The sequence below is a fragment of the Macaca mulatta genome, chromosome 12 (assembly GCF_049350105.2).
Source record: "Macaca mulatta isolate MMU2019108-1 chromosome 12, T2T-MMU8v2.0, whole genome shotgun sequence".
NCBI classification, from domain to species: domain Eukaryota; kingdom Metazoa; phylum Chordata; class Mammalia; order Primates; family Cercopithecidae; genus Macaca; species Macaca mulatta.
Genome location: NC_133417.1, coordinates 71,305,445 through 71,331,745, shown reverse-complemented (window position 1 = coordinate 71,331,745; position 26,301 = coordinate 71,305,445). Strand labels below are relative to the sequence as shown.

The 26,301-nt window shown below is 36.4% G+C and overlaps 1 protein-coding gene and 1 non-coding gene across 2 annotated transcripts in view; one reads left to right on the top strand and one right to left on the bottom strand.

The window, feature by feature from the left end:
- Positions 1 to 439: 439 nt before the first annotated feature.
- Positions 440 to 26,301, top strand: part of SCN9A (sodium voltage-gated channel alpha subunit 9) — a 180,535-nt gene continuing 154,673 nt past the window's right edge. Inside the window, exon 1 of the mRNA XM_015110280.3 lies at positions 440 to 802. The gene's annotated coding sequence lies outside the window, so the exon portion shown is untranslated. The remainder of the gene's footprint in view (positions 803 to 26,301) is intronic.
- LOC114671650 (small nucleolar RNA U13) lies at positions 17,177 to 17,279 on the bottom strand. The gene has a single exon (XR_003721680.1). It is a non-coding gene; the product is annotated as a small nucleolar RNA U13 (small nucleolar RNA).

Below are 26,301 nucleotides of genomic sequence, written 5' to 3'. Positions count from 1 at the left end.
AAAGTGGCTTCTCGGAAGCGTTAGCCGATTCTGCTGATCAGGAAGGGAGGAAAGGGATGAGGGGGGCGGGGGTGAGATAAGGGAAGGGCTCTTCTGGCTGCTGGACACACACACACACACACACACACACACACACACACACACACGCCCCACCCAATGAGTGGCCGTGGATGGCAGGTCGTGCAACCCCCTCCTCCGATAAGGGAAGGGCTCTTCTGGCTGCTGGACACACACACACACACACACACACACACACACACACACACACACACACACACACACGCCCCACCCAATGAGTGGCCGTGGATGGCAGGTCGTGCAACCCCCTCCTCCGCCTTCTATTAGTGCATGGTGCAGAGGCTACAGCGTCGCCACCACCGCGCCCCTAGCTAGGTCTCCGCCCTGCGCCGCCTGCTGGAGTGGAGGGAGGGAGGGAGCAAGGGGTGGGGACCTGGGCGCGCGGGGAGGAGTGGAGGAGGCAAAGCCGCGCAGCTGCCCTCGGGGAGGCGGGGCTGCTACCTCCCCGGGCGCGCCCTGGCAGGAGGGGCGCAGTCTGCGTGCAGGCAGGCGGTCGCCAGCGCTCCAGCTGCGGCTGTGGGCTTTCCAATTCTGCCGGCTCGGCTGGGGCTGGGCTAGCTTGGGTGCCAGTGGCTGCTAGCGGCAGGCGTCCCCTGAGCAACAGGAACCCAAAGAAAAAGAAGCAGCCCTGAGAGAGCGCCGAGGAAAGAGAGGCCCGCGCCCTCCCCTGGGGCCAGATTCTGCGGGTGCACTGGGTGGGGATGGTCAGCCGGCTAGGTCGCAAGTAAGTCCCTTTTCTTTTGCTGCTTCGGTGGGGAGGAGAGGAGAAGCCCCCGGTCTTTCGCCCGTGCTCGCCTCAACTGCCACACCCACCTGTGTCTGTTTTCACATCTCGGTTCTGGCACTCTGTATACGCCACCTGGAAGGAAGAGAGGGGAGAAGCTTGACCGGGTGGTTTCAGCAATGGGAGGAAGAGCTGTGGGTTTGTTGCCAGGTTCTGAAACTGTGGAAAGGAAGGGTAGCAATGCCGGGTGGTTTACTGTCTTTTATTTATGTTTACGCTAGCAGAGTTGTGAGATGTGCTTCAGTTCAAGGGGCAGCTCATATTTTTTACGAGCAAAAAAGCATGTGCTGTATTTTCCATCTGCAAAGCTGAGCGTGCAGAACCAGCGTAGCAGTTACTACCTGTGGGGACAGAAAAGAACCCCCGCACCCCTTAAGAGCACACAAACACAAATAATTGACAGGACAGCTCTGCCCCTATTTCTCAGCGCAGTTTATTTATTTACTTATTTTTTCGAATAAGCACTTTACAGTGAAATTCAGAAAAGATGCAGAATCCTTTTAACTTTTTATCGAATTCAACTTCGGAAACTCATTTACTTTTGGGGAAAAAAATGGATATTTTCGTCCCTTATATTCAAGACAAAAATCAGAACAAGAAACTGGAAACATTAATGCCAGTTTTTGTGATTATAGTAAACATTTCACGCATTATTTTAGGGTTTGTTTGTTTTTTTTTAACTTGGAGCGTTCGTAGATTATATCTACTCTGATGTTAAGAGCAATTTACAAGAGAAACTTAGGGGAGTTTTTAAGAAGCTAGTGTCAGTAAGATAAAAGCCAAATGAAAGTAAGCTTTTAAGGAAGTGATAGCTTATCAGTACTGACAAGTTAGTGTTGGAAGGTTTAGTTCTTTTCAGAAACATATTTGTTATTCTTTTCTATTTCTTCTTCCCTGTAGACAAGATAAAGATTTTCTTTCTCTTTCTTTCCTTGTAATTTAAATATATTTTTATGATTTTTGCTTTAACATCAATATAAACCTATTTTATATAAACTGCAAACCAAATCCAATTACTCAACTGTTCATTTTATTGAAAATTATTCAGATTTTTTCCACTATTTAAAAAAGTTTGAACTAGAATTTTTTTCTTGTAATTTATGGTGAGATTTAAAAAAAATTATTGATTATTTGAAAGCTAGCTGATCCCTATGTAACAAATTTTCATGATTGTTAGACTAGCTTATCAACAACCAGATTTTAGACAGAATATGGTATCTGATGTAAAGAAGGATGTGCCCTCTATTTAGGCAACTGATAGTTTGGCTTAAGACAATTTTAAAAAAATTTTGTAGATGTTTAAAAGGAGGTTTCCTTAAGTAAACCCCTGTGCAGTTGTGGGACACAGTGATGTATTTTTACAGTGACTGGATATATGATATGCCTTGATTCCTATGGTGCAGGGCTGGGCTCACAGAGTACCTGATGCTTCCACAGAAAAAAGATGAGTCAAGTCTGGCTCTCTGCCAAAAGCATCTTGGGCCTCCTGTCCCCTAGGGCCTGCACATAATAATGGGAGCCCTTCTGTGGTAATGCTTCTATGTTTTTGCTACTTGTTGCTGTGCTGAGTTTCAGCAGCAAAATAGATAAATAAACAAATAAATAAGTAAATAAATTCAGAAGAGCAATCAGTAGGGTTCTATTTACTTTATTTATATAATCAACCCACTTTCTCTGTGGCAAGGAAAAAAATAGAATTTTTCATTTTACATGAATAATAATTATTTTTTATATAATTTCTATTCCTATTAGTTATGCAAAAGAGTGTGAAGTGCTAGAAGAATTTATGTGGTACTTTTCTAAGACAAGTCATGATCTTGTAAAACAGTTTGAAGTTTATTAATGTAAATGGAACATTCTAGATGTCATAATGATAATAATTTATGACTTTCCCTAAAACTCTGTCTCAGATTCTTTCCTCCCATCTTCATTATCTGAATAAATGGCTTCACCATCCAAGTATTGAAATCACCTTTGATTGCTCTCTTCCTCATTACTCCATTTCAGCCCTTTCCAGCCTATAAGTAGATCTATTAATCTTATCTCCCAAACTTATTTCTATTTCATCATATGTCTCAGATGCATCTCGTTCACTCTCTTTTCTGTATCTACGCTGCCATCAAATTAGTTCAGGTCATCTTCATAATTTACTTGGAACCCTGCCACAGCCTCCACATCAATCTCTCTACTTCTGTAATTTTCTTCCCTGCAATTCATTCTCCATACAAAACAATACCATCCTGTCTCCCCTAACAAACATTGGCTCACAACTGCATTTTTAAAAAGAAGAAGAAGAAGAGGAGGAGAAGAAGAAATAAACACGACAACACAGAGACCAGTTAGCAACAACAATAAATGCCTTTCCTCAGCATCTGGTTTACTGTCTGCTCTGACCCTTCTCTCCAACCTCACCAGAACCTATTCTCTTCTCATTAAGGTGCACCTGCCCAGGTGGTGGCTAAAACACATGAAACAATAGCACTCTTTAAGGCCTTTTCAAATGCTGTTCCCAATGCCTGGACTCTCCGCATGCTTACTCCTTCTTAAACTTTAAATCTCAGCTCGCGATTTTTTTGTTTTGGAAAGATCATTTTTGATCATCTTGTCAAAAGTAGGTTGTCGCCTGTTGGTCTTGATGTTGGTACCTTATTTGTTTCTTTCATAATGCTTGTTACGGCATGCAGGTATTTTGTGAATTTGCATGCTGAATACTCCAAGGCAACCCAGACTATGTCTTCATTGTTGACTTAGCTTCCAGAATAGTGCCTGGCATCAAGGAGTAGGGGGTTCGTAGATATTTATATAAATAATAAAGTACAAAAATATGGATTCTTCCAGAATAAAGCTTATTAACCCTGGAAACATGAATTTTGTGATTCTATTTATTTTTTATTTGTCGAGCATTTAGTATGTTTACAGTATCGTGGTATGATTTTGAGGAGGTAAAATATCCTGAGATGTATTCTCTCTTTTAGCAGTATAGGTGATAATGTACGCAAAGATAAGTAATTTGTAATTAATTCGTAGAAAGGCAGTGACCACAAATGTATTAAAATATATTTTAAGAAAAAATTGGATTGCAGAAACTAATATGATTTTAGTATGAGTGACTCCAAATCTAAAACGATAACCTTGTTAGGTTTAAATCTGTATAATCTAACAGAAATTTGAGGGCCAGTCAATAGTCACTGACTATGAATTTAAAATATTCTTTTAAAATAAATATAGATGCTTATGTGAGCTCAGGTGATAGAAATATAGTCAGATGCGGCTGAGGTCATAGGTTAGGTTTCCATATGGTCTAAATTGATGTTTGCCCCAGGTACAAAGGGCACATTTTCCAAAAATTTGAAACATTTTCTAAGGAAGGTTCAGAGAGGCAATGTGGGCTTATCCATGAAGACCCATCACTATTATTAGAGTGGGAGTAAGGACTGCAAACTTGATGCTCATAAATGATTGTGTCATATTTATACTAGAAGTTTACCACACACATACACACACACACACACATGCACACACACACACACTTTGTATGGTGATTTGCCTCACCCCTTTATTTTTCAAGACTATACCTAAAGATATTAAACAAACAGCGAGTTTTGCTACTAACATTTGGTTGAAAATTTAGCTTTCAGTTAGGTGACAGATTCTGATTAATGATTTTTTAATGTAACAAATGGCCAGTCACAGATTTTTGGGAAATAATTTGGTTACCACATTACATCTTGAAGGACTAAATTATTTCACTAACTGCTAGCAGGGATTTTTAAAAATTTGCTCTGAAGAGGACATATTGTGGATGTTGTATTGGAGGGCATCTGTGTGCTCATTGAAGATGGTCCTTCATATTACACATCACAAATTACCTAATTTATTCTTTGCAGAAGTATTATGACATCTTCCTTTACAACTATGTAGAGTTAGATTACCACTTGACAGGCAAGTTCATATTAAAATAGATATTATAAAATTGTATAAAAATATTTTATATGAGGATTTATGAGACCATCCAGAGAATGTGGGTAGAATACTTTTGTGGGAATATGAGATAACAATTTTGGTGTCCTGCCATTCTAAAAAATGAAATTTCTTCATTGAAGGTTTCACTTACTCTTTCCTCTCTGCATTGCTGGAAGGAAATGACTTTAGGCAAAAGAGAAAGCCATCAATTCTTGGCAGCTAAAGGTGGAATGAAGTTTGGAGGAAAGAAACCCTTCTGAGTGGTGAGGAAAAATGCCAGACCATGATAAAGTGGGGAAGGAAGAGGGGAATGCCTTGAACAGTGCCAGTATGCATAATCTGCCACAGACAAATTTGAATTGACATATGTAGAATTGAATTATTCTATATCTTTTTAGTCCTATAGAGAAAACCATTCTTTCCACATCTCTTTTAAAAATAACAACTTACTGTAAGCAAAAAATACGTTGTTATTGTTTCTTTAATACAGGAGATGAAATATCTTTAGATTTTTTAAAGTGATAGACCATGGAGCCAAAAATGCCATATGTTGTTGTCAAAACCTACCATTACTTTAATTGTAATTTCCTTGCTATTCATTTTATGATTTCCTTTTCTTGTGTCAAGTGTTGGAGAGACTGCTATTACTGATCATAAATTTCTTTAAAATGTCTCCTTGGATTTTTTACAAAGCTTTCTGAATCATTTATCAAAATACAATAAAACTCTAATTGCACCTAGGATTGTCACTTGGAAATTTAGAGTGAGTACATTCACAATGTCATTAAGTTAGCATCCTGCCCTGCAATGAATGCCCTTTTTCTTCTTTTTGTCCTTCTCTCTTACATCTCATCTTCCATATGTTTGATATGTATGCCAGTAACGCAAATGTTACTCCACTTTTAGGTCAAACTATCAGTACAAATAATTGGAAAATTAGGCCTCTAAAGAAAGATAAATAAGATTAGATACATGCATTAAAATATAAGTATTAAAAACATTCCCATTAGATTTTTAATAAAAATGTTATGTGCTATGTGCACACCTAGACTCCCTGTATTATCTGATTTTAAATTTTTTTATTTTTATTTTTTATTTCTTTGAGACAGACTCTTACTCTGTCGCCCAGGCTGGAGTGCAGTGGCGCTATCTTGGCTCACTGCAAGCTCTGCCTCCCAGGTTCATGCCATTCTTCTGCATCAGCCTCCCGAGTAGCTGAGACTACAGGCACCCGCCACCATGCCCGACTAACGCTTCTGTATTTTTAATAGAGATGGGGTTTCATCGTGTTAGACAGGATGGTCTCAATCTCCTGACCTTGTGATCCACCCATCTCAGCCTCCCAAAGTGCTGGGATTACAGGCGTGAGTGAGCCACCGTGCTCAGCCCATTATCTGCTTTTTTTTTTTTTTAAATGGGGTAATTTCACTGGATGTAGTATCTGTCAACTTTTACTAGTTGCTCCTACACTATATGTTTTTAAATCCAATGTAATTATTTTAAAAATATGTCATCTTCTTGAGAGTCTATACTTTAGAATTTGAAAAAAGTGAATGTAGATATTCAAATACATGCAGATGAGTAAAACAGGGAAAAATGAGAAAAATGTTACATGATAATAAAATATCATGGCAGGCGCAGCTGGTCACCCCTGCAATCCCATCACTTTGGAAGGCCAAGGCTGGAGGATTGCTTGAGCCAGGAGTTCTAGATCAGCCTGGGCAATAAAAGGAAACCCTGTTTCTATAAAAACATTTAAAATTTTATTTCATATATTGATTTAAACTCTACTAAATGACTATTCTTTCAAGTCAATAGACAGTGTATCTTTTAGGGCTCAGAGTAAAGACAATTTATTAAGTAAATTTTGAATAGGATGAATTGAATGCTTTATTGGTAAGTGATGCCTTTATCTGAGTGATTCCTTCTAGGTAAATATTATGGGACCAACCTTTATAAATGATCTTTTGATGGAACAAAATATTATAAAGTTGAAGTGATGAAATTATTTCCCTCTTAACAAAATATGTATTCTTGTTACCCCATGCACAAACTTGGCTCATGGTAATTCAGGTAGGAAAAAGGGAAGTGGCCTACTCATGGATCAATTGGGAATAAGTTTCTTAAAATCCCGTGAGATCAGCTGACAGACTTTTAGGAATGAACACTTGTAGAACAGCTAGGCAGAGATGTGCCTTTCAAAATTTATATTACATCTCTACTATATTTCAGACTGTAAAATATTTTTATAAAGTGTTAAAAGCACAGAGAAATAAATTTGAGTTCAAATTAGTATAGTGAAAGTTAGTTTTTTTTTCTCCCAAATATTTCCTTTACTCAATATGTGGTCTTAGTCAAATATTAATTTCTTAAATATTGCTTTCCTGTAACTTAGTAGTATTTACTTCTAAGGGCTATTGTATATATTATACATATAGTATATTATATATTAGGAGATATATATGTTTATATATCCTAATTTCTTTTTTCCAAAACAATCACTTTAGTGTCTTACACATGATAAGTAGATATGAGTAGATGTCCAATAATGTTATCTAGACATTTAATAACTTAGAATATTATAATCAAAATGCATTTTTTTTTTTTGAGACTAAGTTTCGCTCTTGTTGCCCAGGCTGGAGTGCAATGGTATGATCTTGGCTCACTGCAACCTCCTCCTCCCAGGTTCTAGCAATTCTCCTGCCTCAGCCTCCCAAGTAGCTGGGATTACAGGCATGCGCCACCACGCCCAGCTAATTTTGTATTTTTAGTAGAGATAGGATTTCACCATGTTGGCCAGGCTGGTCTTGAACTCCTGACCTCAGGTGATCTGCCCACCTAGGCCTCCCAAAGTGCTGAGAGATTACAGGTGTGAGCCACCATGCCCAGACTCTTTTTTTTTTTTTAAATTAAGTTTCAAAGTACATGTACAGGATGTGCAGGTTTTTTTACATAGGTAAAGGTGTGCCGGTTTCACTCTGTTGCCCAGGCTGCAGTGCAGTGGTGCAATCTTGGCTCACTGCAACCTCTGCCTGCCAGATTCAAGTGATTCTCCTGCCTTTGCCTCCCGAGTAGCTGGGATTACAGGCATGCACCACCATGCCCGGCTAATTTTGTAGTTTTAGTGGAAATGGGGTTTTACCATGTTGGCCAGGCTAGTCTCGAATTCTTGACTTCAGGTGATCCGCCCACCTCGGCCTCCCAAAGTGTTGGGATTACAGGTGTGAGCCACTGTGCAAGGCCAGCAATTATGCTGTTATAAGGAAAAATACATATGGAAAAGTTTACATCTGGCTAATATTACTGATAACATTAATGTAACAGTCTTATGTATGGACATCTCCTTGATGCTAAACTGAGTAGTTTGTTAAGGGATTTTCATATGCTCCATTTAAATCCTCATGACCACCATTTGAGGTGAGAACACTAAGGCTCAGAAATTACCTATCCTTTCCAAAGACTCACGGTGGTTACTAAACTTGAATAACATACACATTTCTTTTATAGGAAAGAAATCTTATATATTCCAAGAATATGTTTGCACATACCCCACACAGATACACCTGGTGGTTACGTTACCAAGCATTCTATAAAATATGTTTAACCCTTAATGGAGCTAAAATAAAATTACATTTGCAATCAAACATACCAAATCATGTAATTACAGTTAATAGAAAACAACAAAAAAAGAAAGATGGAAGATTGTTTCAATTTTCATCTTGAATACCAATTCCTGAGGGGTACATTGTGTTAAGTCAAAATTGAGATTTTGGTGGAAGTGTGTAGACATTACGAAAAGAGTACCTATGCATTTAAAGTGTTTTTGAAGTTGTTTTTTAGGTTGAATGACTTCCCTTTCCTGGTCTAGAAGCAGCATTGCACTACTCTGACTTGACTTTGCTATGATTCACATATTTTGTTTTAACATTTAAAAAAATTGAAATGGGAAAAAGGCGTTCCCCAAGGTAGAAAAGATTTTTAAAAAGAGGAATGGTGTAATTAAAAGGGAAATATGTATAAAATGTCTAGGGTGGGCCAGGCGCAGTGGCTCACGCCCGTAATCCAACACTTTGGAAGGCTGAGGCAGGCGAATCACTTGATGTCAGGAGTTCACGACCAGCCTGGCCAACATAGTGAAACCCCATCTCTACTAAAAAAAATATAAAAATTAGCCGGGCATGGTGGCTGGCACCTGTAATCCCAGCTGCTCGGGAGGCTGAGGCAGGAGAATTGCCTGAGTCTGGGAGGTGGAGGTTGCAGTGAGCTGAGATCGAGCCACTGCACTCCTGCCTGGGCAACAGAGCAAGACTCAGTCTCAAGAAAAAAAAAAAATGCCTAGGGTGAAGTTTATTCGGAAATGGAGAAGTAACAGGGAATGAAGCTACACATATGAGATCCTGGAGCTAGGGGATGGAGAAGTATGAAAAGCAAAGTGATCTTGTGCAGGATAAGACAATGGTGTTCATTGGAAGTATTTATATATCCTGGAAAATAAAAATTTAGACATTCTATATTGGAGGAGTACAAATATTTAGAGAATTACAAATTGATACACACAAATGAAACCTAAATCACAGTACTTGTCACAAAGACTCAATTATCTATGTCAGTTAAATTGTCTAACCTCGATAATTCAAAAAGTTGTCTTTTAAAGGTTTTAAAACATTTTTGGAAAACTTATTATACATTGTATTTATAATAATTTTTGCATGCAATTTCAAAAAATATCTATTATCCACTTAGATACTGTACTTTGGGATATAAAAACCATGGGAAATTTGGTCTTTGAGTTCTATGATATATCTCAATCTATTTTAGTTATTTGTGGATTGGTATCTTATCCTCTAGACTAAGTGGTTAAGGTTTCATCAACACTACAATGAGATAATTATCTCACACCTGTTAAGATGGCTATTATAAAAAATGAAAAGTGTTGTTGAGAATGTGAAGAAAATGAAACCCTTGTCCACTGTTGGTGGGAATGTATAATAGTGTAGCTGCTATGGAAAATAATATGGAAGTTCCTCAAAAAATTAAAAGTAGAACTACCATATGATCCAGCAATTGAAATCAGGATCTCAAAGAGATATACGCACTTCTGTGTTCATTGCAGCATTATTCACAATAGCAAAAATATGAAAACAACCCAAATGATCATCAACAGATGAAAGGGTAGAGAAAATGTGGTCTGTATATAAAATAGAATATTATCTAGCCTTAAAAAAAGAAAGAAATCTTACTATTTGTGACAGCATGCATGGACCTAGAAGAGACATGCTAAGTGAAATAAGGGACACAAAAACTTTTGGCAGTGACAGATATGCTTAAGAGGTAGAGTGACAGATAAGAAAAAACAAGGTTAAAGCTGAAATTTCCAATTGATTTATCTTAGCCTAGTGATTAATCATTAGGTCTGGTCCAGTTGGCCTCCAAAATGTGTAGGTCAGGAGTTGGCATCCAAGTTGGTATTGGTGCCATTGAGGTTTGTAGGGAGGAAGACCTGGCAGAGATCCCAAGGGCAGTGGTAAGTGGCTGCTGAGTCCCTCCAGGCCAGCTCCAAGAACTCACAACCTCTCTCTTCTCAGCATTCATACTTTTCCTGGAATTTAAAAGTAATTCCTTCTTTCCTTCCCTCTTTCTTTTTTCCCTCTCTTCCTTCTTCATAAAGTTTTTATTGTAGACACCAGATACAATGAACAGCACATGGATATTTGACGCCAATTTTAAGAGATAATGAATAGATAAATATTAGTCACTATCCATCATTGTACCATATGATATGCTGTGAAAAACAATAAAACAGGACAGAGAATTGAGAGAAGGAGGTATTTTATATATATATATTTTATACAGGGGTATTTGAGTAGAGACATGAAGTAAATGAGAAAGTAAGGGAGCTAGCTAAACAACTGAAGGATCATTCTAGTCACAAAAAAACAACAATTGCAAAAGCCCCAAGGCATATTTGATGTATTTAAGGAGAAGCAAGAAAGCCGGTGTGGTTGAAATACAGAGAGCAAGGTTGAAAGCAGAAGATGAGGGTTTTTCTTGATTTTGTAGGGATTGCTAACCTGTGTCGAGGGCTGCGTGATAAACCAATGCTAAAATTACCAGCAGGGGTACAGCTTTGGAAGGGGATGAGTGTGCTCTTTTTTTAACTGGATCTCTTTCTGGACATGGGTAACATATAATCATAAAAAATGTTTGAGACGTCTCTAATTTCTATACAAAAGTAATGTTTTTATCATTTTTTGTGATTTAGATGTAAACATATGTACATGCATTTATATGCATTTATGTATTGATTTACTATTTATGCATATGTACGTGTATTTATATGTAAATATTCTATATTCTCTTCCTGTCTGTAATGAATTGGATTCTTGGAACCTCTTATTATTATTTGGGGCAGGGGGAAGGGCTAATAAGACAAAGATTACAATTGAGAGTAACTTTAAATGTTTATATTTTGGAAACTTAAACAATGGTGGGAGTACAGTAATATTTTGTATATTTTGATCAATTTTTAGGTTTATTATATGATTATTTCTCATGAAATAGTGGTACTGCATAGATATAAATGACTACTGCCTAGCAAAACAGATACCAAGGAGACACCGCATGTTGTCAGGGTTGACCCATTGCTAACTGCTGTGATTTTGTTCTCCTGCTGACTCTTTCTGCCTTACAGATCTCAAAACATGCTAGTGAATTTAAAAATATATCTTTTGGTAAAAAGTATACAACAAAATTTACCATTTTAACCATTTCAAATGTACAATTCAGAGGCATTAAGCACATTCATGTTGTACACGATCACCACCATCCATCTTCAGAACATTTTCATCATTCCAAACAAAAACTCGGTAACTGTTAAACAATGACTCCCCACTCCTCTCTTCCCCTGTTACCCGGTAACCACTATTCTACTTTCTCTTTGAATGTGACTATTCTAGGTACCTCATATAAGTGGAACCCTACATCATTTGTCTTTTCATGTCTGGTTTATTTCACTTAGCATAACATTTTCAAGGTTCATCCAGATCATAGCATATATCAGAATTTTATTCATTTTTAAGGCTGTATAGTATTTTATTGTGCATATGTACCACGTTTTGTTTATCTATTCATCTCTTGATAGGCATTTGGGTTGTTTTCACTTTTTGGCTACTGTGATTAATGCTGCTATGAACACTGGTGTACAGATAACTATGTGAGTCCCTTCTATTAATTATTTAGGATGCATACCCTAAAGTAGAATTGCTGGATCATGTGATAATTCTGTTTAATTTTTTGAGGAACCACCATAGTGTTTTCTGCAGCAGCTGCACTATTTTATATTCCCATCAGCAATGCAGAAGGGTTACAATTTCTCCACACCCTTGTCAATGTTTCTTTTCCTTTTTTTTTTTTTTTAAACAATAGCCATCCGACCAAGTGTTAAGTGATATTTTATTGTGGTTTTGATTGGCATTTCCCAAATGATCGGTGATGTTGAGCATCCCTTATCAGATATATGATTTGCAATTATTTTCTCCCATTATATGGATTGCCTTTTCATTTTCTGGTAGTGTTCTTTGATGCACAACAGTTTTAATTTTCAAAAAATCCAGTTCAGCTCTTTTTTTTCTTTTGTTGACCGTGCTTTTGGTTCCATGTCCATGTGCCAAACCTAATGTCTCGAAGATTTTTCCTTATGATATCTTCTTAGAATTTTACACTTCTAACTCTGATGTTTAGGTCTGTGATTCATTGGTGATTTTTAAGAAATTACTATATAATTCATAGATTCTAAGAGAGTTTCCAGCTTTCCCATGCCCATTGTCCCCAAAGATCTGGTTTTTAGTCTAAATGTGCCTTACTCTGAACGTGTGCCTTCCTTTTCAAGAACTCCCATTTCATTTTGTTTTGTTCTGTTTTTTCTTTTATACTAGTATTAAAATTTTTGAGTTGTTGTATAAATATACTAGCAATTTAGGAGAATTCCTGATGGGAAAGAATATCCTTGCCTAGCTAGTTAATGAATTTGGGGACCCTTCATTTTCTAATCCTAGATATGATTACGTCAAACAAGGATTCATTGTGATGTAGTTGGAATCCACACAGACCCTTTTACAGTGCTTTGCACAGAGAAGGTGCTTAATACTTGAGTAAACAAATTGAGTAAATGAGTAAAAAAGAAAAGCTATCTTGTTTTCTCAATGGTCAAGTAGATCAATGATTCCTACCATTTAGAATCTTAGATTTATTTTAATAAAGCTAGTTCAAAAATCTCCTTTCTTCTTTCCATTAATTTTAGTAAAGTCACTTATTTTTCACTCAGTTTTGTTCAAGTGTTTTCAGAAGAGTTTGTTGCTGAAACCTGAAGTTTTAAGTTTAGTGTTTATACCACAGATATTTCTTGTTTTTAGACAATCCTTGTGGAGGTTAAGTCCCCTAGGCAGTACCTTTTCCCACTGGGGAGTTACAAGCAAATGAAAAATGGTGACTATTTATAGAAACTCAAGGTCACTAAGTAAATTTTGCATTTTTATGAAAATATGACATCTGGACATTTAAAAAAATGAACAGGTCAATTCATTAATTGGAATAATAAAAAGAAGTCTATAAATAAAAGTTAAGCACCTTTCTCATTGAATTGTTGTGAACCGTGTTTGCCTAAGCACTTGCTTTATCTCAGAATCCAAAACTCCTAGTCAAAGTTATATTCCTAGTAAATTTAATAATTTTTAAATAATAATTTAATAATTTTAATTCCTTCTGGAATATAAATTTGATCAGGAGTCTTGGATTCTCAGATAAAGCAAATGTTTAGGCAAAGCACTTCCTTCTGGAATATAAATTTCAGGAAGGATAGGAATTATTTTCTTCCTATTCATTTGTTATTCCGTGATCGCTATCCAATTTGGAATATTCTTCATGACTCCAATTCTGTTTATATCTGTGAGGTTCTGAAAATTCTGCCCCCAAATGGCAGAAAGTAAGAAATACTATACATTTAATTCACCCTTAAAAAACTAGCCATAGCCTTTATATTTGAATATACTTTAAACAACAACAACAGAAAGAGAATGCATTTTAAACAATATCACATGAGTTTCATCACATTCCCAGATTATGGTGAGGGTTACTAGATACCTTGCCATAATCATAGCCTTTAGTTCCAAGAGAGAGCAGAGAAATAAGAAACACAGGAAGTCGTATCTATGAACATGTTAGTTTGCAAAAGGTTTGTTTGTAAACTCATGTTATTTATAACATAGTACTTTACCATCTCCAGATGAATTTCCACTAAATAAACTGTTCCTTTAGACTCCTAAAACCAGATTTCCCCTTCCTTTGCTATATAGATCATTAAAGAATGTCTTCATCAAAAATCTTATGAGTAGATGTCACTGGTTTTGACAATGTCCACAAATGTTCCAAAGAATACTTTGGCATGCATGCTTCTTAGCTCACTTATTTTGATGTTGAGGTAAAGGGCTTTTAACAATTCCTGCCACATCAGGAATATTTCATTAGCAGTTGTTACTGTGCTTGAATTTTGCCTTCTTGAATGATTACCTAGTCTTTTCTCACTTTGGCATTAAGTTCTGGAGCATCTGTTGCTAATGAAAATCTCTGACCCATGCTAGAGCATTTTCTTTTTTTAAAAAAAAAGTTTCTTGTATCTTGCTGGCTAGTGCCTAAGCTCATTATTTTAAACTTTTGCATAATTCTGCTCAGTCCTAGAGGGTCATCATTACTGTCAATGGTTAATCTTTTATGCACTTGCCACATTTATTATTTTCTTACTTTTGATTATTTTATTATTTTTCTTTGGTTCCCGTCATATTCCAGTGTTTTTATTATTAAATCTTTCAACATCCTCGGTGTGTTCAGTATATTCACATTTATCAAACCTGATGGATTTAAAAATTTACATCACCTTAAAAGCAAAGCCCGCATCCTGTAGGCACTGAACAGACTAATGAACTTTGTATTGGCAGGACTAAGATGGCTGTATGGGACATATATTGCCATCTGTTGGTAGAAAGCAGTGTAGTCTTGGTTTTGCTGTAAGCACACATTTTAGTCTTTAAAATATTCTGAGTTGAAAGCTTCTTAAGAAGAAAAGGTTTCGTATATGCAATACAAAAGCTTTTCTATTACAAAGTAAGCAAATATATTTATATATTTATTACAAAGTAAGCAAATATATATTACTTTGCTCGTTCCTAAGAACATTAGCTTTAGGTATACAAAATCAACTTATAAGAAAATTGCTAAAATCACTAGTAATAACAGTTACAATGTATTATGCACTTAAAGTGTACCAGGAAATATGCTAAGTGATTAAAATTTAGTGTGTAACTTTTTCCACTAAAATGACCTTATAGAATTATCATTTTCAGCTCTGTTTTGCTATGTAAGATCTGAGTTTTAGTGAAGTTAATTAAATTCCCCAAGGACATAAGCTAGTAAAGCAGTTGAGATGGGATGTGAACCCATGTCTCACTCACTCTGGATTCATGAATTTAACAACTGTGTTATGCTGTCTTACTATTTTAACTGCAGATCTGTATTTTACATTAAAGCCATAAACATGTTTGACAAGATAAAACATAGGTAGCAAATATACTCCACATAAGATTTTCATAAGGTTTTGTGCTTATCGGCCAACTCATGGCTTATTATTTAAAAATTGCAGCCTTATAGGGAAGAAGGATAATAATCTTGCTGTTATTTATTTAGCCTAGGCACTGTGGTAGGCACTTTACGAAAACTATTTCTATTCGACATGATAACCTTATAAGACAGATATACTTCTCCCTTTCATTTGTGGGGGATTTGCATAATGCTGCAGAGTTAATTTATGGAATAAACAGGAAATTCAAACCTAAGTCGGCCTGGCACCAAAGTTATTACTATGCACTCTCTCCTAAATCATGTTGATGTTTTGAGGGAAGTGGATACATGTATAATAATATTGGAAATACATTTTCTCTCTAATTATTTAAATAAGGGTGTAGAACCTGTTCCGCAGCCATACTTTAGTGACTCCAAAGATCATCTAAGTCTGTGATAATTTTGTGCTCTCAGTAAAGGCTTAACTAACAGAGAGATGGGATTTAACGTGAACTAAGAAGTATTTTCTGTCTTCCTTTATATATGCTGTATATATAAGACTTTATGAGTTTTTTATTAAAGCATTCAGATATGCCAGAAAATATTGACAATAATCTTAATTTTTCCCAGGGTAATACACTTCTTAAGATTATAAACTTTCATTTCTTATAAACTTGACGAATACTATATTTTAAAAGGCTGTACATAAGACTAAATTTCTATCTTAATAATAAAATAATAAATAATGTATAATATAAATGATTATTACAGGGTATTATGAAATACCCAAATTACAACATTTTAGTAATCATAGAATCTAGAAATAAGTCCCTATCAGTTGTCTGAATATAAAATTATCACATATACAGCTTAATTTGTTTTACATACCAATTGTTCAAATACTATAAAATACCATAAAATTGAATTATTTTAGGACATGAAATATTGAACTACTCCTGTTAAAGTTATTGAACTGGTTTGCCATCTACCAAATTCAGCATTTCTAAAAAATAATAATTATTTTAAGAATTTATTTACATGATTAACATAATGTTACTTATGAAGGATGCAATGGTAAGATTTCAGCAATCGGGCAAGTATTTAATGAAAAGTATTTGATTTCATACATAGTGATACACTTAACATTGGAGACACTAAAATGAGTAGCCAGCCTGCCTGCTTTTCTTGTGATATTATACTTGGCATACTTTTTTTTTATAATCTAAAGAAGAGGTATTAACAAAGGAGTCAGAGTGCTTATAGTTGGCCATTCCTTTTAAATTAATTTATAAAGATATTGCAATCCCAATGAAAATAAAAATAGAAATTTTTCCTATTTGGAATTAGATAATCTGAGTCTAGTTGGGAAATTGTACACACATAAAAGAGTAATATCTAATAGCACCAACCCTAATATGTAATGTTATTTATGCAAATACAGTAATTAAAATAGTATGGTGACCTAAATAGACAATTCACTGGAAGAAAATATGATACCCAGAAATAGGCATAATTACATATGAGAATTATAAAGGTAGCATCTTAAATAGGTTGAAAGAAATATTATTTAATAGGTGTCATTGGGACACCTGGGTAGTCATGTGGATAAAGATAAATTCAGACTACTACTTTGCCACCTAACCCAAGATACATTTTAGTGGAATCAAACATTTAAACTAACATACAAACCACAAAACTGCTAGAAGAAAACATGTGAGGGTTTTGTTTTCTTTTTTCTTTTCCCCTGAGATGGATAATATATCAATGTCATTACAAGGTTTGAGGGAGGAATATCTCACACTTGCATGTGAAAACCCAGTCATCACACTTATGAACTACAAAGGATCCAAGAATTCTTTCAAAATCTTGAAGTAGAAATTCTTTTCTAAGATAATATAAAACACAAGAGCCACTGTAGAAAGGATTGGTGAATTGAATTTAATTAAAATGTAGATGCTTTTAAAAGGCAAAAACTGCCATAAACCAAAAGAAACAAAACAGCAAACTTATAAAAATATTTGTATTATATACCACAAAAAAAGCTAATTTTATTATTTTGTTAAGAGATCCTAAATTAATAAAACACTGATAGTCTATTTAAAAAGTGGACAAGACTACATACAGAAAGAGCACAGAAAAAAAAAGCACAAATGGCATCTGAGGATATGAAAAGATCCCTGACCTCACTCACAAAAGAAGATGCAAACTAAAATGATAAGAATTAAGAAGTTTCGGCTGGGTGTGGTGGCTCATGTTTGTGATCTCAGCACTTTGGGAAGCTGAGGCATGTGGATCACCTGAGGTCAGGAGTTTCAGACCAGCCTGGCCAACATAGTGAAAACCTATCTCTACTAAAGGTCCAAAAATTTGCCGGGTGTGGTGTTGGGCACCTGTAATCCCAGCTACTCAGGAGACTGAGGCAGGAGAATTGCTTGAACTCGGGAGGCAGATGTTGCAGTGACCTGAGATCACGCCAAGGCATTCCAGCCTGGGCAATGAAAGAGTGACTCCGTCTCCAAAAAGAAAAAAAAAAGGTTTCATTCCCCACTTATTAGGATCACAAAGATGAAAAAGAAGATTATGAAATACTTTATTGAAAGTATGTGCAAACAATCCCTAACACACTGTTTGGGGAGAGCATGCATTGGTAGGTCTTTATGAAGGTGTTACCGATATACCAATAACCTCCTTGGTAGCTTCAAAAGGTGACATCTTTCCCTGTTTGGTATTGGAGACCCAGTACAAGAAACGGGAAAAGTGAGTGTCAAGCAATGCAAGCTTTATTCAATGGCCAAAGAATGGAGAAGTGCAAGTGTGGCTCACAAGTCAATTCTTCACTAGTGAGGAGTGAGGAGATTGAAATAGAAAGTATCTCTAATGAAGAAGTTGGTCATTAACAGTGAGGGGGGGAATGTTCCTGTCTTTTCCAGAAATAGGTGGTGAACTTCTTGGAACCAAAGTGCTGCCTTCCTTTTTGTCCTTTTATGGCTTCTTCTGGTCATTGTCATGGTGATTATCAACTGTCATGGCACTGATGAGGGTGTCATTTAGCATGAAAATGAGATTATAATGATGCCTGAGGTCTTCTTGAAGTCCTTTAGTCAGCTATCTTGGTTCTAACCAATCTCAGCTGGTCTGGTTACAAATAGAACATTTTACCTGTTTCTCAAAGATAAGCAGAGTTAGGGCAGGGTAGAAATTCAGCTATGGCCTTGTAGGCATTACACTGGGTAACAAAAGAGAATTTGGCAATATTTTATTATGGCAAATTAAAAATGCATATACAATTATGACTCAGCAATTTCACTGTGAAGCATTTGTCTTACAAATAAAATACCTTACTGTGAAACTATTCATGAGAATGTCCTCACTTACAAGTGAGAGCTAAATGATGGGAACATGTGGACACATAGATGGGAACAACTCACACTGGGGCCCATTGGAGGGTGGAGGGTGGCAGGAAGGAGGGGATCAGGAAAAATAACTAATGGGTACTTGGCTTAATACCTGGGTGATGAAGTAACCTGTATAACAAAACCCTGTAACACAAGTTTATCTATGTAACAAACCTGTGCATGTACCCCTGAACTTAAAAGTTACAAAAAGAAAAGAACCCACAAAACAGTAGTTTAAAAAAAGAAAAACTAATCATGAGAAGATAATTATTGTAGCTTTGGGAAACAACCTAAGTGTTCTACAGTGTGGGAATGACTAAATAATTTGGGTACAGCTGTAAAATAGGACTTTATGAAGCTGCTTTAAAAAGAAGTGGCTTTATACATACTGATACGGAAAGATTTCCAAGTCTGATTTTTAAGTGACGAAGGAAGGTATGAAACAATGTTTATATAGGGTATTATTTGCATGAAAAGAAAAATGAGTAGATGTATACATGCTGATAAAACCACATGAATGGATACACAAGGGATTGGTACCGTGGTCCACAGGGCAGGAATTTGGATGGCTGGGAAACATTGGAGAGTGAGAGAAGTACTTTTCATTATACATACTTTTGAGTTTTGTGGCTAAATTTATTCTTCAAAAATAAATATAAGAATGCTATTTAGGGGAAAAAATGGGAGTCATAAACCTGCAATTTAGACCTAACTTTTCAACTTAAAAATGTTCTGTTTCTGGAGTTACTAACTGCTCTGATGCTTGGGATGATAATCAAATAATAGTTCCTCTAAAGTATGGAATGAACTTGGATAAATGAATGAATGTTTTTTGCAAACCATTATGTGTGTAAAAATGTACAGTATTAATAAAAGGTTTATTTAGAATAGAGTCATCTGCATTAAAGAAATTTTGTTATACAAAAATCTAAATACAAAAAAATGTTGTACAGTAGCTCTGAGGAGGTGGGTGACCCAAACACTGAGAAAAGAGAAGAGGCAGAGGCTAAGCGGGATAGTTCAATTTGAGGTAAAGAAGCAGACTCACCCAGCCTCAGACAAGACTCCAGGGACTTTGTGAAAAACCTCATTTTGGCCGGGCGCAGTGGCTCACGCCTGTAATCCCAGCACTTTTGGAGGCCAAGGCAGGCAGATCACAAGGTCAAGAGATTAAGACCATCCTGGCCAACATGGTGAAACCTTGTCTCTACTAAAAATACAAAAATTAGCTGGGCGTGGTGGTGCACACCTATAGTCCCAGCTACTTGGGAGGCTGAGGCAAGAGAATCGCTTGAACCGAGGAGGCAGAAGTTACAGTGAGTCGAGATCATGCCACTGCACTCCAGCCTGGTGATAGAGTGAGACTCTGTCAAAAAAAAAAAAAAAATCTCGTTTCAAGGCCTATGTTTCTCAAAAATATGTTATGGAAATAAAACTCTGCCCTCCCAAGAGGAAAACATATATATGCACAAAAAGGTAAATATTTTTAATGTTAAAGTAAATGCATAATTCCTTTAAAGAGTAATTTTATATTTCTATTCATTTTTGAAAACCAGTTTCAGTAAAGACAAAATTAAAAGATGACAAACTGGCAGAAGAAAAAAAAGAAATGTTTGTGAAAAGGCATCAATATCCTTAACACACACACACACACACACACACACACACACACACACACACACAAACCCTTAGCAAAGAAGGAAATGATGAATATTTCAATAGAAAAAAAGATCAAGAGGCTAAAGAGACTGACCAAAGAAGAACTAGAAATGTTTCATGAAATTCACATTTTAGATAAAAACGTTTTAAATATCAAATTATGAAGTATTTGTTTTAAATGACTGTACTTAACATTGTAGAAAAATATATGCTTACATGTTGCTAAAGAGGATATACATTTTTATAGCCTTTCTGGAAAACATTTTGTCAGTGTGTGTGTGTGTGTATATATATATATATGAAGACAGGTTGGGTGTGGTGGCTTATGCCTGTTATCCCAGTGCTTTGGGAGGTGGGGGCTGGAGGATAGCTTGAGGCCAGGAGGTTTTCGAGGCCAGTCCAACATAGCAAGATCCCTGTCTCTGCTAAAAAAAAAAAAAAAAAAAAAAAAATTAGGGCCAATACCGTGGTTCATGCCTATAATCCCAGCACTTTGAGAGGTCAAGGTGGGCAGATCACTTGAGGTCAGGAGTTTGAGGCCATCCTGGCCCACATGGTGAAACCTTGTCTCTACTAAAAATACAAAAATTACCTGGGTGTGGTGGTATGCACCTGTAGTCCCAGCTACTCAGGAGGCTGAAGCAGGAGAATCCCTTGAACCCAAGAGGCAGAGGTTGCAGTGATGGAGTGAGCCAAGATCATACCACTGCACTCCAGCCTGGGTGACAGAGAGAGACTCCATTAAAAAAAAAAAAAAAGCCAGACATAGTGGTGCACACCTGTAGTCCTAGCTACTTGGGAGGCTGAGGTGGGAAGAACACTTGAGCCCACGTGTTTGGAAGTTGCAGTGAGCTATGACTGCACCACAGCCTGGGTGACAGTAGGAGACCTCGTCTCTTTAAAAAAAAAAAAAAAAAAAAAATCAGTAATTTTCTTGGAATAGGTTAATTTTATTTATTTTTTTCTATGTTTTTCAGTGTTTTCCTCCCAATGAAAATTTGCTATATTTATATTCAACCGTATTAATAACCCCGAATTAGTCATATGTGCAACTTCTGCAAATAAATGTGTCTTGGATTTAATGGAAATGAAATCTTTTCAGTATAGCTTCTCCCTGTTATTTGCATACAAGCTCCAAACTGCATAAACTATTTTCATAGCAAAAAATTAAGTTAGGATTAATCAACCATCTAGGATTGTATCTGTGCCTAGGTTTCTAAAACAATTAAATAATTGATCACTTTGTTGGATGTTCAAAGATTTGGCAATTTGTCCTTAATCAAATATATGTTTCAAATAAAATACAATTTTAAGGTGCTTGAGTACTGGTAAACATGTCAAAATGTGCCTAATGTATTTTTAAGTTCTGCTATGAACTTAAAAACTTTGGGATTTGTGTAATCTCAAATTAGAGAACTTTAAAGTTTAGTTGGTGTCCACCGTATTGTCCCCCTTTTCATCTATCTGACCAAACTTTTAACCTTCCTGTTTATGGCTGGGGCAGGGGGCGGGGGAAGCTACTTTAATTAAACCTAAGCAGTTAGTGTTGTTTTTAAATTCTATTTCGATGCCACTAAAATGGGGAAACAGGTTGTAATAGCAGAATCTTTATATTTTTTGCACATATCAGCCTCCATAAAAGGATGGAAATTGCTTTGTTTTTCAATGTTTCAGTTTTTTAAATGAGGAGAAAAAGAGCAATTGATAGTGCCATAAATTTAAGATAGCATTTCTGATGTAAAATCAATGATAGTTATGGATTATTGTAAATATTTGAAGAATGCTCTTGGAACACTGAAAAATCTTAGATAACTTTGTTAAATAGTAATTAAAATTGTCTTATAAATCAGTGTGACATCTATGTTATTTTAAAGGCAAGATAATTAGATAGCGTGCTTCTTCAAGTGCTTGGGTTAGGAGAAGTATTTCACCATCTTCATTCATCAAGCATTTAACGATTTTATATGATGTGTCAGATATCATGCTATACCTTGGTGATAATAGATGCCTAAGACAAATTTCCTGTCTATGAAGCTTGGAATCTAGTTGAAGGAGACAGGGGTGATGAAAGAAATGAAGCACTGTAGAAGTAGGATAAAAATCTGCGTTAGAGGACTGCTGGCAACTCAAAGCAGACTGGAGATATGGGAGAAAGAGAAACTGATGAAGAGCTGAATTTATATTTGAGGGAAGGAAGGAGGTGAAGTCAGATCTTTTCATACAAGAGGTATTGAGCCAAATATGACAAAGCAAGTAATCAGGTGATCAGGATAGTTGAAACTGTTCAGACAGAGGGAACACTATGAGGATGCAGAAATCATCTAGCTGACCTTTGGGGAAATTAAATGTAGAATAACGTAGCTGGAATGTAGACTGCAAATAGGGGAACAGAAGAGACTGTCAGCAGCAGGTTAGGAAAACCTTCTATGCCAGACCAACGACATGGCAGGTTATTCGGTACATAGTGGTGAGCTGTAGATGATTTTTTTTTTTTTTTTAGTCACGAGATTATCAAATTTCCTGTTGCAGAGAAAGGGTCTCTTGTTCATTGAATGACTATTACATAATTTATTCAAACTTCCTTGGTGTTATGTAACTAAATGTTTTGAGGCATTTTTTATAGCACAGCTCTTTTTATTTTCTCTTTTCTTTTCTTTTTTGTTTTTCTTTTTTTGAGACAGGGACTCACTATTTTTGTATTTTTGTAGGGAAGGGGTTTCATCATGTGGGTCAGGCTGGACTTGAACTCTTGACCTCAAGTGATCTGCCCACTTCGGCCTCCCAAATTACTGGGATTACAGACATGAGCCACAACGCACAGCCAGCACACCTCTTTTTTCAAAAGAAATTTGTGATGCTTTAAGAAGAAAGAAAGAAAAAACAGACACAATGGAAAGATACCAATCTTGGAAATTTTAAATCTTGGTTTAGAGAAAACAGTTTATTATTTGAACAACTTTGAACACTCCTAAGTTAAAAAGCACTAACATGGCACATCTCACTTGCACAAAAATGATACCAATTATCAATTGTTGGTGGCAACAGAAGGGAGCAGCACAGAAATCTGGAGACCCATTTTCAGTTGAATGTTCATAGTTTTAAAACAGGCTCTGATTTGGAATTCCTTTTCTTACTTTTCAGTTTGATTAATGGGGAAGTCTCAAAATCTTCTTATGCTGTGTGTGGGAAAAGTATCTTGATAAGTATATAGAAGAATATCCTACAATGTTACTGTAACTAAGAAAAAATTAAACCATTGGAAAAACATTTTTAAAAATTTTTTTATTTTTTTATTTTTATTTTTTATTATTATACTTTAAGTTCTAGGGTACATGTGCACAACGTGCAGGTTTGTTACATATGTATACTTGTGCCATGTTGGTGCGCTGTACCCATTAACTCGTCATTTACATTAGGTATATCTCCTAATGCTATCCCTCTCCCCTGCCCCCTCCCCACAATAGGCCCCAGTGTGTGATGTTCCCCTTCCTGTGTCCAAGTGATCTCATTGTTCAATTCCCAGCTATGAGTGAGAACATGCGGTGTTTGGTTTTCTGTTCTTATGATAGTTTGCTGAGAATGATGGTTTCCAGCTGCATCCGTGTCCCTACAAAGGACACAAATTCATCCTTTTTTATGGCTGCATAGTATTCCATGGTGTATATGTGCCACGTTTTCTTAATCCAGTCTGTCACTGATGGACATTTGGGTTGGTTTCAAGTCTTTGCTATTGTGAATAGTGCTGCAATAAACATATGTGTGCATGTGTCTTTATAGCAGCGTGATTCATAATCCTCTGGGTATATACCCAGTAATGGGATGGCTGGGTGAAATGGTATTTCTAGTTCTAGATCCTTGAGGAATCGCCACACTGTCTTCCACAATGGTTGAACTAGTTTACAGTCCCACCAACAGTGTAAAAGTGTTCCTATTTCTCCACATCCACTCCAGCACCTGTTGTTTCCTGATTTTTTAATGATTGCCATTCTAACTGGTGTGAGATGGTATCTCATTATGGTTTTGATTTGCATTTCTCTGATGGCGAGTGATGATGAGCATTTTTTCATATGTCTGTTGGTCATATGAATGTCTTCTTTTCAGAAGTGTCTGTTCATATCCTTTGCCCACTTTTTGATGGGGTTGTAAATTTGATTGAGTTCTTTGTAGGTTCTGGATATTAGCCCTTTGTCAGATGAGTAGATTGCAAAAATTTTCTCCCATTCTGTAGGTTGCCTGTTCACTCTGATGGTAGTTTCTTTTGCTGTGCAGAAGCTCTTTAGTTTAATTAGATCCCATTTGTCAATTTTGGCTTTTGTTGCCATTGCTTTTGGTGTTTTAGACATGAAGTCCTTGCCCATGCCTATGTCCTGAATGGTATTACCTAGGTTTTCTTCTAGGATTTTTATGGTTTTAGGTCTAACATTTAAGTCTCTAATCCATCTTGAATTAATTTTTGTAAAAGGAGTAAGGAAAGGATCCAGTTCAGCTTTCTACTTATGGCTAGCCAATTTTCCCAGCACCATTTATTAAACAGGGAATCCTTTCCCCATTTCTTGTTTTTCTCAGGTTTGCCAAAGATCAGATGACTGTAGATGTGTGGTATTATTTCTGAGGGCTCTGTTCTGTTCCATTGGTCTATATCTCTGTTTTGGTACCAGTACCATGCTGTTTTGGTTACTGTAGCCTTGTAGGATAGTTTGAAGTCAGGTAGTGTGATGCCTCTAGCTTTGTTCTTTTGGCTTAGGATTGTCTTGGCAATGCGGGCTCTTTTTTGGTTCCATATGAACTTTAAAGCAGTTTTTTCCAATTCTGTGAAGAAAGTCATTGGTAGCTTGATGGGAATGGCATTGAATCTTTAAATTACTTTGGGCAGTATGGCCATTTTCACAACATTTATTCTTCCTATCCATGAGCATGGTATGTTCTTTCATTTGTTTGTGTCCTCTTTTATTTCACTGAGCAGTGGTTTGTAGTTCTCCTTGAAGAGGTCCTTTACATCCCTTGTAAGTTGGATTCCTAGGTATTTTATTCTCTTTGAAGCAATTGTGAATGGAAGTTCATTCATGATTTGGCTCTCTGTTACTGGTATATAAGAATGCTTGTGATTTTTGCCCATTGATTTTGTATCCTGAGACTTTGCTGAAGTTGCTTATCAGCTTAAGGGGATTTTGGGCAGAGGCAATGACAATCATGTCATCTGCAAACAGGGACAATTTGACTTCTTCCTTTCCTAACCGAGTACCCTTTATTTCTTTCTCTTGCCTGATTGCTCTAGCCAGAACTTCCAACACTATGTTGAATAGGAGTGGTGAGAGAGGGCATCCCTGTCTTGTGCCTGTTTTCAAAGGGAATGCTTCCAGTTTTTGCCCATTCAGTATGATATTGGCTGTGGGTTTGTCATTAAATAGCTCTTAATATTTTGAGATATGTTCCATCAATACCAAATTTATTGAGAGTTTTTAGCATGAAGGGCTGTTGAATTTTGTCAAAGGCCTTTTCTGTATCTATTGAGATAATCATGTGATTTTTGTCTTTGGTTCTGTTTATATGCTGGATTACGTTTATTGATTTGCATATGTTGAACCAACCTTGCATCCCAGGGATGAAGCCCACTTGATCATGGTGGATAAGCTTTTTGATGTGCTGCTGGATTTGGTTTGCCAGTATTTTATTGAGGATTTTTACAATGATGTTCATCAGGGATATTGGTCTAAAATTCTCTTTTTTCATTGTATCTGTGCCAGGCTTTGGTATCAGGATGATGCTGGCCTCATAAAATGAGTTAGGGAGGATTCCCTCTTTTTCTGTTGATTG